A 13700-nucleotide genomic window follows, 5' to 3' on the forward strand; every position below is an offset into this window, starting at 1 on the left:
AGGTTTTATTTGAATTTGACCTCATTTTCATGGTTCATTGCTTAATGTTAAGTTTTTGTGTTTTGATTTGTTTTTCTTAAACTTTAATCAATAGGTCAACTGTATTTGGTGTATGGAATGAATGTAAGGTGTATATGTCTGTCTGGCTGGTATTATCTGACCTTCAACTCATTTTCATGGTTCACTTGGTCAATGTTCAGTTTTCCTGGTTAACTTTGTTTCTTAGATACTATATATATATAAGAATAGGTCAACTATATTTGGTGTATGGAATGATTGTATTTAAAATGTATATGTATTTCCGGCTTGGTTTATCTGACCTTGACCTCATTTTCTTGCATTATAAATGTTTAATGTGATACTTACAGTAAAACTTTTTATTTAGGACTATCAACATAAAATCAATGGTCAGTATACTAGGCGAGACATTTCAGTGTGTGCACTTTTGTTTAAATTCATTTATCCTATTTCAAAGTGTTTAATGAAAATACAATCACAGTGTACAGATGTCATTTAAATGCAAAGAAGAGTCATGAAATGTATTAAAGGAATGTTGGTTTTTATTGATCTATTTTAGGACATTTTGGCTCTGATTGGTTGATCCATGATTGCTTTACACCGCATCAGCGTGCTTTTGTATTGCTCTGATCTTCGATTGATTGATGGATATTTAACTCCCAGTGGCAAATATTGCATGCATGTTCAGGACGAGAACGGTAAGGACGAGAACACATTAAGAATGAATACAGGTGGTATGTTCTGTAATAGGGATCGACCGGATAAAGGTAAAATGGACCGGACGTGGCTGCGTATTTATACATCCCGTACAACCAAACGGACGCCCCACTTTCGTATTAAGGAATATTCATTTCCAAAATACTATTGCTCCACCTTCCCAGAACGAAGATTATTAATTGGAAACTTAAAATGTACAGGTAAAATGTTAGAAATATAAGGACAAATTGTAAAAATCAGTTGAAAAGGGCTTGGCTTGACAAAAGCTAACAAAAAGACGTAAGACACAAAGAATTAACTTTACATTTCAGAATTTTAAGACGATGCTGCCTTATCTTGAAAGTAACAAAGCGGGGGTGGGGGGATTTGGATCTTGAGGATCCTCGTAATAATTTTATTTTTCTTACATCGTTTTCACATCGTGTATTTAGACTGCTTTTGGCAGTATCATAGACATAAACATGTACAGTTGATGTCGTCAAATAGATATAGGAAGATGTGGTATGAGTGCCAATGAGACAACTCTCCATCCAAGTTACAATTTATAAAAGTAAACCATTATAGGTCAAGGTACGGCCTTCAACACGGAGCATTGGCTCACACCGAATAGCAAGCTATAAAGGGCCCTAAAAAATTACTAGTGTAAAACCATTCAAACGGAAAAACCAAAGTATAGTTTACGAAGACGTACAAGAACATATCTCCGTTTATTCTACTTTTCTGCTAATCATCAGTCGAGGAAAAGTAGACAACAGTAGTTGATTTGATTACAAAAAGGATACGACAATCGACATACTGTAAACCATCTTATTTTCGCGGATACTTTATTTCGCGTTTAGCCCTTTCTAGTCCACTACGCGACGATTTAATTTCGCGATTTTTAAACTATTTGATGTATTTCAATAAGGATAGATAATATTTTTACATGTTCGCGGCGATTAATTTTCGCGTTATTTTTTTACTCGCGAAAGTCGCGAAAATAAATCACTCTCGAAAAATAGTTGGTTTACAGTACTTAAATAAGGAGATGTGTTATGGTTGCCAAAGCTATCCAACAGAGAAAAACCATACCGTATATACATAGTCAGATATGAAAGTTCCCGACGTGACAAAATGTGGAACAATTCAACCGGGAAAAAACAACTGCCTGACTTATAACAAAACAATAAGAGAAAATCATTTATAACAGACAGCAACCAACGACAACCACTGATCAAGGAATACATGATGTATTTATTAGTTGTTATTTGCTTTGAACTTGTTTTCATTAACTGCGAGTACTCTTAGATCGGTACTTCACGTCTTTTCAAAATTGAACTTTGAAAAGACATATTAATTAGTCTTTTTGTGCCCCCGCCGTAACGAATGGGGCATTAAGTTTTACCCTTGTCCGTCTGTACGTCCGTATGTTCCGAAATTGGTTTCCTTCTCAAACTTAAGTTTGCCTCAACCAAATGTTATGAAACTTATACACAATGCTTATTACCACAAAACACGGATATATTGGTGTCGTCACTTTTACCGTTCTATAGTTATGCCCCTTTTCAAATGGACAAATTGCTAAATTTTTGTTTCTGTTCTCTAACTTAAGTTTGTCTCAACCAAATGTTATATGAAACTTATACACAATGCTTATTACCACAAAACTCAGATCAAGTTCGAATTTCGGTAGCGTCACTTTTACCGTTCTTGAGTTATGTCCCTTTTTAACGTTATATGCAAGCGGGGGAATCATCTGTGTCCCATGGACACATTCCCCATTTATTGCTAGCCGTTTATACCTCGATCGTGCTTATCTGTTGAGATCAACTGATTTTTACATTTAGTTCTTATGGTGTGCTGTTGCACCACTATATCAGTCTAAGGAGAGTTTTGAGTGCTCGGAAGCATGTTTAACCTTGTCACATTCTGCATAGCCTGTCTCAAGTCAAGAGCCTGTCTCAAGTCAAGAGCCTGTCTCAAGTCAAGGGCCTGTCTCAATTCAAGGGCCTGTCTCAAGTCAAGGGCCTGTCTCAAGTCAAGAGCCTGTCTCAAGTCAAGAGCCTGTCTCAAGTCAAGAGCCTGTCTCAAGTCAAGAGCCTGTCTCAAGGAAAGAGCTTGTCTCAAGTCAAGAGCCTGTCTCAAGTCAAGAGCCTGTCTCAAGCCAAGAGCCTGTCTCAAGCCAAGAGCCTGTCTCAAGTCAAGAGCCTGTCTCAAGCCAAGAGCCTGTCTCAAGTCAAGAGCCTGTCTCAAGTCAAGAGCCTGTCTCAAGCCAAGAGCCTCTCAAGTCAAGAGCCTGTCTCAAGTCAAGAGCCTGTCTCAAGCCAAGAGCCTGTCTCAAGTCAAGAGCCTGTCTCAAGTCAAGAGCCTGTCTCAAGTCAAGAGCCTGTTATTCAGTCGTATTCGTTGGTTGCAGTCTGTAACATTTGTTTTTCGGTTATTGTTTTCACATTAATGAGGCTTTTATAGCTAGCTATACGGTATAGATTTTGCTCATTGTTGAAGGTCGTATGTACGTGACCTATAAGTCTCTGGTGGATACTTGTCTCATTTGCAATCATACCACATCTTGATATTTTCTATACAAAGGCATAACAATACAAACTAGTATGCAGCAAGTTACATAAGACACATAAAAATTCGTAAGGGTTCCGCGGAAAACAGTGTCTCGCCTACTTTTTCTGTTAATCGCAGGCTCAACAAAAATGAGGAAGTAAATCAATAAAAATATTCCTCTTGATACTATCTTTTGATTGTAAGAAGCTTCTGTCCAAGTTTGGTAAAAATCCAGGATAGTTTATGAATCTAATAAATGTTTAAAAACTTTAACTGCAGACTGAATGTAATGTTAACTGGAAGAAAACAAAATTTCCTTCTAGATACTAGCATTTGATCATAAACAAGCTTCTGTCCAAGTTTGGTACAAATCCAAAATAGTATAAGAAAGTTATTAAAATTTTAAAAACTTTAACCACAGAGTGAATATGTTGTTTCCTGGCAGAAAATCTAAGTCCATTTAACAGTAAAGTACGGAAAAAATGGATATATTTTTTTACAAAATTTCCTTCTAGTTACTAGCTTTTGATCATAAACAAGCTTCTGTCCAAGTTTGGTACAAATCCAAAATAGTATAAGAAAGTTATTAAAATTTTAAAAACTTTAACCACAGAGTGAATGTGTTGTTTCCTGACAGAAAATCTAAGTCCATTTAAAAGTAAAATAAGGAAAAAATGGATTTATTTTTTTACAAAATTTACTTCTAGATACTATCTTATGAACATAAACAAGCTTCTGTCCAAGTTTGGTACAAACGCAGGATAGTTTAAGGAAGATATTAAAATTTTAAAAACTTTAACCACAGAGTGAATGTAATATTTCCCGGCAGAAAAACTAAGTTCATTTATAAGTAAAATACGGAAAAAGTGGAATTTTATTTTTATAAAATTTACTTCTGGATACTATCTTATGATCATAAACAAGCTCCTGTCCAAGTTTGGTAGAAATCCAGGATAGTTTAAGAAAGTTATTAAAATTTCAAAAACTTTAACCACAGAGTGAATATTTGTGGACGCCGCCGACGACAACGACGACGACGACGACGCCGACGGATCGCTATGTCTCGCTTTTTCGACTAAAGTCGAAGGCTCGACAAAAAACATTTTAAATTTATAATATTGCTTGGCAATTTCGAGCAAAATTAATAAAAATTCGTAAGGGTTCCGCGGAACCCAGTGTCTCGCCTACTTTTGCTGTTAATCGCAGGCTCAACAAAAATGAGGAAAAAAATCAATAAAAATATTCCTTTAGATACTATCTTTTGATTGTAAGAAGCTTCTGTCAAAGTTTGGTATAAATCCAGGATAGTTTATGAATCTAATAAATGTTTTAAAAACTTTAACTGCAGAATGTTAACTGGAAGAAAAACTAAGTCCATTTATAAGTACAGTAATATACGGATAAACAGGTACAAATGTTAGCAAAATTTCCTTCTAGATACTAGCTTTTGATCATAAACAAGCTTCTGTCCAAATTTGGTACAAATCCAGGATAGTTAAAGAAAGTTATTAAAATTTTAAAAACTTTAACCACAGAGTGAATGTATTGTTTCCTGGCAGAAAAACTAAGTCCATTTATAAGTAAAATACGGAAAAAATGAAATCTTATGATCATAAACAAGCTTCTGTCCAAGTTTGGTATAAATCCAGGATAGTTTAAGAAAGTTATTAAAATTTTAAAAACTTTAACCAAAGAGTGAATGTATTGTTTCCTGGCAGAAAAACTAAGTCTATTTATAAGTAAAATACGGAAAAAATGAAATTTTGTTTTTACAAAATTTACTTCTGGATACTATCTTATGATCATAAACAAGCTTCTGTCCAAGTTTGGTAGAAATCCAGTAGAGTTTAAGAAAGTTATTGAAATTTCAAAAACTTTAACCACAGAGTGAATATTTGTGGACGCCGCCGCCGACGACGACGACGACGCCGACGCCGACGCCGACGGAATGCAGGATCGCTATGTCTCGCTTTTTCGACTAAAGTCGAAGGCTAGACAAAAATGATGAGCAAGATGATAAAAGGTTGATTGCAGAAACTGAAAGCTCGGTTTGTTGATATTTGTTTAAGATGGCATATGGTTTGATGCACAGCAACTCAGCGGTCGACACCAAACTGACCAAGCAGAAAATTTGTACTCCATCAACTTGGAAAAGAGGATATAGTAGATTAGACCAAATATGTTGTGTAACCTTCATATCACTAAACTAATTGCAAGAGTACTTTAACATTCAAAGAGCTAGAAACTCTGTATAAATAGGTCTCTAATTGAACTTCTCGATCCCGACGACCGGGGAGGGCGGCTGCATTCCAAAAGAAATTAAGATATTCGTAAATTGTACCTTATATGATTTAATAAGGCGTCACAGGCAATCCGATATTGGCAAGTCACGCGAGAATGATTTAAAACCTGCTCATTGCCTGGTTAAGGCGTCAAGGTATATTCACTATAAAAAATGAAAACAACGTTTAATAAACTTGATGCGTCCGAAGCGCTTTCTGGATTTACCTTCATCAGAAATACTCAAAGCTGAATATTTGAAAGCCAAGGATGTATAAGAACCGAAGCAGTTGAAGAGTTATATGACCAAAAAGGACCTAAACATAATAGAAAAATCTCCATTTGGGAATTTTAAGCAGAAGAGGACCTAGAGCATGCTTCTTTTATACATGTCTAAAGTGTATTTAATGTAATATACTATGGTTTTGGGTCTGGATGGGGTATACAATACAGAATAATGGACAAAAAAAGCAGACCAAAGGGCAAAAAAGCAGATTAAAGAGCAAAAAAAAAAAAAAAAATAGAGTAAAATAAGGCAAAGAAAAGAAGAGAATAATACTAATATGGTGCTAAAATATAAAGAGAAAACGGTCTAAATAAAATGCTCCGCAGGGCGCAGCTTGATACGACCGCAAAGGTCGAACCCTGAACAGTTGGGGGAAGTATGGACACAACATTCAAGCTTGATACAGCTTTGGATTTGGATTGTGATTAAATATTTGACACAGCATAGGTTTCTAACACAGATTGAATGTGGTCTTAGAACTTAAAAATTTTAAATTGGACATTCACCTATTATGGTCCAATATCCAAAATCTAAATACATGGTTAGATTCAGCATATCAAAGAACCCTAAGAATTCAATTTTTGATGAAATCAAACAAAGTTTAATTTTGGACCCTTTTGACCTCAATGTGGACAAAGTTGATAACGGGGCCCAAAAATCAAAAATCTAAATACATGGTTAGATTCAGCATATCAAAGAACCCCATATATTCAATTTTTGTTGAAATCAAACAAAGTTTAATTTTGGACCCCGATTTGGACCAACTTGAAAACTGGACCCATAATCAAAAATCTAAATACATGTTTAGATTCAGCATATCAAAGAACCCTAAGAATTCAATTTTTGTTAAAATCAAACTAAGTTTAATTTTGGACCCTTTGGACCTTAATGTAGACCAATTTGAAAACGGAACCAAAAATTAAGAATCTAAATACACGGTTAGATTCGGCATATCAAAGAACCCCAATAATTCAATTTTTGATGAAATCAAACAAAGTTTAATTTTGGACCCTTTTGACCTCAATGTGGACAAAGTTGATAACGGGGCCCAAAAATCAAAAATCTAAATACATGGTTAGATTCAGCATATCAAAGAACCCCATATATTCAATTTTTGTTGAAATCAAACAAAGTTTAATTTTGGACCCCGATTTGGACCAACTTGAAAACTGGGCCCATAATCAAAAATCTAAATACATGTTTAGATTCAGCATATCAAAGAACCCTAAGAATTCAATTTTTGTTAAAATCAAACTAAGTTTAATTTTGGACCCTTTGGACCTTAATGTAGACCAATTTGAAAACGGAACCAAAAATTAAGAATCTAAATACATGGTTAGATTCGGCATATCAAAGAACCCCAATAATTCAATTTTTGATGAAATCAAACAAAGTTTAATTTTGGACCCTTTTGACCTCAATGTGGACAAAGTTGATAACTGGGCCCAAAAATCAAAAATCTAAATACATGGTTAGATTCAGCACATCAAAGAACCCCATATATTCAATTTTTGTTGAAATCAAACAAAGTTTAATTTTGGACCCCGATTTGGACCAACTTGAAAACTGGGCCCATAATCAAAAATCTAAATACATGTTTAGATTCAGCATATCAAAGAACCCTAAGAATTCAATTTTTGTTAAAATCAAACTAAGTTTAATTTTGGACCCTTTGGACCTTAATGTAGACCAATTTGAAAACGGAACCAAAAATTAAGAATCTAAATACATGGTTAGATTCGGCATATCAAAGAACCCCAATAATTCAATTTTTGTTGAAATCAAACAAAGTTTAATTTTGGACCCCGATTTGGACCAACTTGAAAACTGGGCCCATAATCAAAAATCTAAATACATGTTTAGATTCAGCATATCAAAGAAACCTAAGAATTCAATTTTTGTTAAAATCAAACTAAGTTTAATTTTGGACCCTTTGGACCTTAATGTAGACCAATTTGAAAACGGAACCAAAATTTAAGAATCTAAATACACAGTTAGATTCGGCATATCAAAGAACCCCAATAATTCAATTTTTGATGAAATCAAACAAAGTTTAATTTTGGACCCTTTGGACCTCAATGTGGACCAATTTAAAAACGGTGCCCAAAATCCAAAAACTAAATACACGGTTAGATTCATCATATTAAAGAACCCCATGAAATCAAGAATAAAACCCCATTGAAATTGGTCAAGAAATAAGCAATTTATAGGAAGTATCTTCTTTTGCACAATCCTGTGCTATTAAATATTTCTTGCTATTGCGCAATACTGTACAATTGACAATTTCTTGCTATTGCGCAATATTGTGCTATTGGATATTTCTTGCTATTGCGCAATACTGTGCAATTGAAGATTTCTTGCTATTGCGCAATACTGTGCAATTGAAGATTTCTTGCAATTGTGCAATACTGTGCAATTGAAAATTTCTTGCTATTGCACAATACTTATTATATAATAATTTACACATCCTGTTTGGTGTGTATCTCCTACCATATCATTATTATTTGATTTTAAATATAAATCAGAAATAACCAACTTAAAATGGAAAATTTTAAAAGAAACAAAAAAGAAAAAAAAGAAAAAAAAGGAAAAAAAAATAAATCCCCCCCCCCAAATTTTTTGAACCCCCATTATGATTCATCACCCCCAAACTCAATCCCAGCCTTCCCTTTGTGGTATGGTACCTTGCAGTACAATTTCAGAGAGATCCATACACTTGAACACAAGTTATTGTCTGGAAACTAGAAAAAAATGTGTTTTTTGGCCCCTTTTTGGCCCCAAATTCCTAAACGTTTAGGGCAATTACCCCCAAACTCAAACCCAGCTTTCCCTTTGTGATATGGAACCTTGTAGTACAATTTCAGAAAGATCCATACACTTACACACAAGTTATTGTCATGAAACTAGAAAAATGCTTGTTTTTTGCCCCTTTTTTGGCCCCTAATTCCTAAAATTTGGAGGCAATTACCCCCAAAATCAGTCCCAGCATTCCTTTAGTGATATGGAACCTTGTGGTACAATGTCAGAGAGATCCATACACTAACACACAAGTTATGTCTGGAAGTTACAAAAATGCTTATTTTTGGCCCCTTTTTGGCCCCTAATTCCTTTACTGTTATTACCATAACCCCCAAAATCAATCCCAACCTTCCTTTTGTGGTATTGAACCTTGTGGTAAAATTTCATAAAGATCCATTCACTTAAACTAAAGTTAGAGTGCGAAAACCAATGTGTCTTCGGACGACGCCAGACGACGCCGGACGACGACGACGACGACGACGACGACGACGCCGGACGACGACGACGCCAACGTCATACCAATATACGACCACAAAAATTTTTTTGCGGTCGTATAAAAATTAGAATAAAGAAATGAAGAACCCCAATCCAGACCCTCATATATGAGCCATGCAGGTCAACACCTCTCGTGAGGGAAATTTCCAATAAATCGAGAATGTTGGCAGGTTTGACGATAACTTTGCTTTACACTAAAGCGAGAACGTTGGCAGGTCTGACGGTAGCTTAACTTTACAATAAATCGGGAACGTTGGCAGGATGACGGTAGCTTAACTTTACAATAAATCGGGAAAGTTGGTAGGTCTGCCGATAGCTGCATTCTACAATAAATAGGGAACGTTGGCTGGTCTGACGATAGCTTCATGCTACAATAAATCGGGAACGTTAGCTGGTCTGACGATAGTTTCACTCTACAATAAATATTCACAGATATTGACAAAAAAAAGCATTACAATATTTGTTAAAATAAGAAATAGCAATAGTAACTTATATATTGAAAGAGGTCGATATCTCAAACTTCCAGTAGAGGAGAGGATTTGTAAACTGTGTAATTTAGGAGTTGAAGATGAGTTATATTTTATTATTACATATTCCAAACTAAAACAGCCAAGGGAAGAATTATTTAAAAACATTATTTCTGTTATACGTTCTTTTTCTGATTTTTCTGAGTTTGAGAAATTTAAATTTATAGTAAGCAGTAATGACTTAGATATATGTTAAATATGTATTTTAGGTGTCAACAAGATGTACGATATGAATCTGTCTTTAAAACAAGATGCATAATACTAATCACTCACTGTATAAATTTTATTTCTACTGAATTAAAGTATTTTCATTGTTGCGTAGTAAGGGAGATAACCTGTAAATTCTTTGTAACCACTATATAACATTGGACTTAAGGATGTTCGCTACTCTATTTCAAAATAACAAGCTTTTTAAAAAGACTGATGTTATAAGTTATATGGTTCGCTACTGACCCCCTACGGATCCATAGAGGGTTAGTAAAATCCATAGGGGGTGAGGCCGAAGGCCGAATCCCCTGTGGATTTTATTCACCCTCTATGGTCCGTAGGGGGTCAGTAGTGAACCGTATAACGAATTAATCGCACGCGAGACTTTTTCTGCAGCGTTTTGTAGAAAAAAATAAACAATGAAATACAACAACATCAATAGATAACGTCACCATTAACAGTAGACGTGACGTCATGAACCCACTATGAAATTTACTAACCCCCTACGGATCCATAGGGGGTCACCACGTGACGGCGTTAAACCAATCACAACGTAATAATTTACCCGCGGTGCGATAAAAATTGATAGTATATAAATAATGGAACTAAAAAAGCAGAAAAAATGAAGGGTCCGCGACCTTGTTTTCGAGATATAAGCCATTGAAAAATTGGCTGAGCTGATGATACCTGGCTCGGGGACTGATAGTCCACCAGCAAAAGCATCGACTCAGTGCTGTAAAAAATAATAAAATGCTTCGCTGAGCGCAGCCTGATACGACCGCAGCGGTCGAACCCTGAATAGTTGGGGCAAATTTGGACACAATATTCCAGCTTGATACTGTCTGAATTTGGATTGTGATCAAATTTTTGACATAACATAGGTTTCTGACACAAAATAAATGTGGTCAAAGATCTTATAAATCCATTGCGCAATACTGTGCAATTGAAGATTTCTTCTTGAAACTTTTCAAAAATTCGAAATTTTAAAAATTTTGAAAAAATATGAATCCCTTAAAAAAATTGGGAAAAATATCCCCCCCCCTAACTTTTTAAAACCCCCCTTGGAGCAATAACCCCAAAACTCAATCCCAGCCTTTCCTTTGCAGTATGGAACCTTGTAGAACAATTTCAGAGAGATCCATACACTTACACACAAGTTATTGTCTGGAAACTAGAAAATGCTTGTTTTTGGCCCCTAATTCCTACATGTTTGGGGCAATAAACCCCAGCCAAACTCAATCCCAGCCTTCCCTTTGTTATATGGAACCTTATGGTACAATGTCAGAGAGATCCATACACTTACACACAAGTTATTGTCTGGAAACTAGAAAAATGCTTGTTTTTGGTCCTTAATTCTCAAACTGTTGGTCCCCATAACCCCTAAAATGAATCCCAACCTTCTACTTGTGGTATTAAACATTGTGATACAATTTCAGAGCAATTGAAATACTTATACACAAGTTATTATCCTGAAACTACAAAAATGCTTCTTTTGGGTCCCTTTTTGGGCCATTAATTCCTAAACGGTTGTGACCATCATCCCCAAAATCAATCCCAACCTTCCTTATGTGGTGTTGAACCTTCCTAAAAAATTTCATAGAGATCCATTCACTTAAACTAAAGTTATTGTCTGGAAACCAATGTGTCTTCGGACGACGACGACTACACAGACGACGACGACATCATACCATTATACGATCCCAAAAAATTTTTTGCGGTCGTATAAAAACAACACATTTTAAATTTCATTTCTAGATTTACCTTCAGCAGGAACGTTCAAAGCCGAATATTTGAAAGACAAGGATGAATAAGAACCGAAACAGTTGCAGAGCTATATGACCAAAAAGAACATAAAAATAATATGATACCAGTTGATTAAAAAGTCAGTTTCATCACTTTGTCTTTTATCTTTAATTACAAGACCTTTTAAGAAAGAATTACAAGGCTCTTGTGTTTTTTATCAGTTCTTTTAATTTATTTTGGTTAAAATATTTTGTTCTTCAAAATTTATGTGCACGCCCAGGCATTTTGACGTAAACATAGCTACGCACATGTAAATGCAACTCATATGACATCATTTGATAGAAATGACAAGAAAAACAGAATTAAGTACACTATCTATACTATTAAATGAGAAGACCTCATTTTGTGTGTCGCTTCTCTTCCTTCCACAATAAATTAATCATCATGCCTCTGTGTCCTATAAGTACCATGCATAGTCACATTTGTCAACCTCGCTTATGATTATCCAGTTAAGGTTATTTTGGGAGGAAAACGAAAATAAAGGCGTCTGGATATTGTTTCCGTCATCGGACAGACTTTTAAGTCATAGACAAGATTTCCTTTAGGTTAGGTTAGGACTGTTTTAAAATTACACATAATTTGCATAAGTACTTGGGGACAGTACAATTATTTTCGCGTTTTTCTGTATACTATGATCATACATATACTATAAATAAAGTGTATTTGCTATTTACTATCAATTCAAATATAATATATCAGTGACCGCCGTGGATAGTAAACTTGGAATTGATAGTAAATAGCAAGTACACTTTATTTATAGTATATGTATGTTCATAGTATACAGAATAAACTGCTTCGCTGAGCGCAGCTGGATAGGCCCGCAGAGGTCCAACCCTGACCAGTTGGGGCAAAAATGGACACAATATTCAAGCTTGATACAGGTCTGAATTTGGATTGTAATTAAATACTTGACATATTATAGGTTTCTGAATAAATGAAGTCAAAGAACTTGAAATTGGTTATATGAATTGAATTTATATTCAAATAAAATAAAGATTTCTTCTTGTGCAATACACTGTGCTGTTGCTCAAGTAGAATCTGTTGTCAGACTATAAACAAATAAAGTTCAATAACTTCTCAATGTTATATCAGAAATTTATAAAAAAAAACTAAAGGGAGGTTATCTTAATAGATATAAATCAGTCATCAAAGTTTAATAAAAACTGGTCTAAGCACTTTAAGGATATTGTCCAAAAACTGGAAAATCCCCTTTTTGTAATGAATAAAACACCATAAATCTTTAACTTATAATCTAAAATTTATAAAAATCAAAAGGGAGCTCATGTCGACAGAAATAAACAATTCACCAAAGTTTCTTGCAAATTGGTGAAATTGTTTTTGAGGTATTGTCCGAAAACTGGAAAATCCCCCCTTTTTTAATGAATAAAACCCAAAAACACCGAAACGGTAAATCCGAAATTTATAAAAAAAGAAAGGGAGCTCACGTCAATAGATATAAACAATTCACCAAAGTTTCATGCATATTGGTTAAATTGTTTTTGAGTTAATGTCCGAAAACTGGAAAATCCCCCTTTTTTAATTGAAAAAAAAACCAATACTAGGAAACTGAAAATCTAAAATTTACAAAAAACGAAAGGGAGCTCACGTCAATAGATATAAACATTTCATTAAAGTTTCATGCGAATTGGTTATAGCGTTTTTGAGTTATTGTCCGACATGTTGACGATGGACGGACGGACAACGGTATACCATAATACGTCCCGTAAACGGGCGTATAAAAACAGAAAACAAAAAATAACGGACTTTGGAAAAAAGGGGGAGAGCTAAAAAAAATTGTCCTGTCACCAAGTACCTATGACTTTTGATACCGTTCCTGAAATTCTCCAGTCATAAAATCGTTTACCAAAATTCATCCTACAACAGTTTACATACTTTCAACCACGCTCTAAATGCCCATGATTTTGCGGGTGTGTTCTAGTATATATAAAGCTAGAAACAAGTCTAAATTGAAAACAACGTTCAAACCTATGATTGCGTTGGATAAAAACCGCAATTTTTATACGTGTGCATGC

The sequence above is a fragment of the Mytilus californianus genome, unplaced genomic scaffold (assembly GCF_021869535.1).
Source record: "Mytilus californianus isolate M0D057914Y unplaced genomic scaffold, xbMytCali1.0.p SCAF_21, whole genome shotgun sequence".
NCBI classification, from domain to species: Eukaryota; Metazoa; Mollusca; class Bivalvia; order Mytilida; family Mytilidae; genus Mytilus; species Mytilus californianus.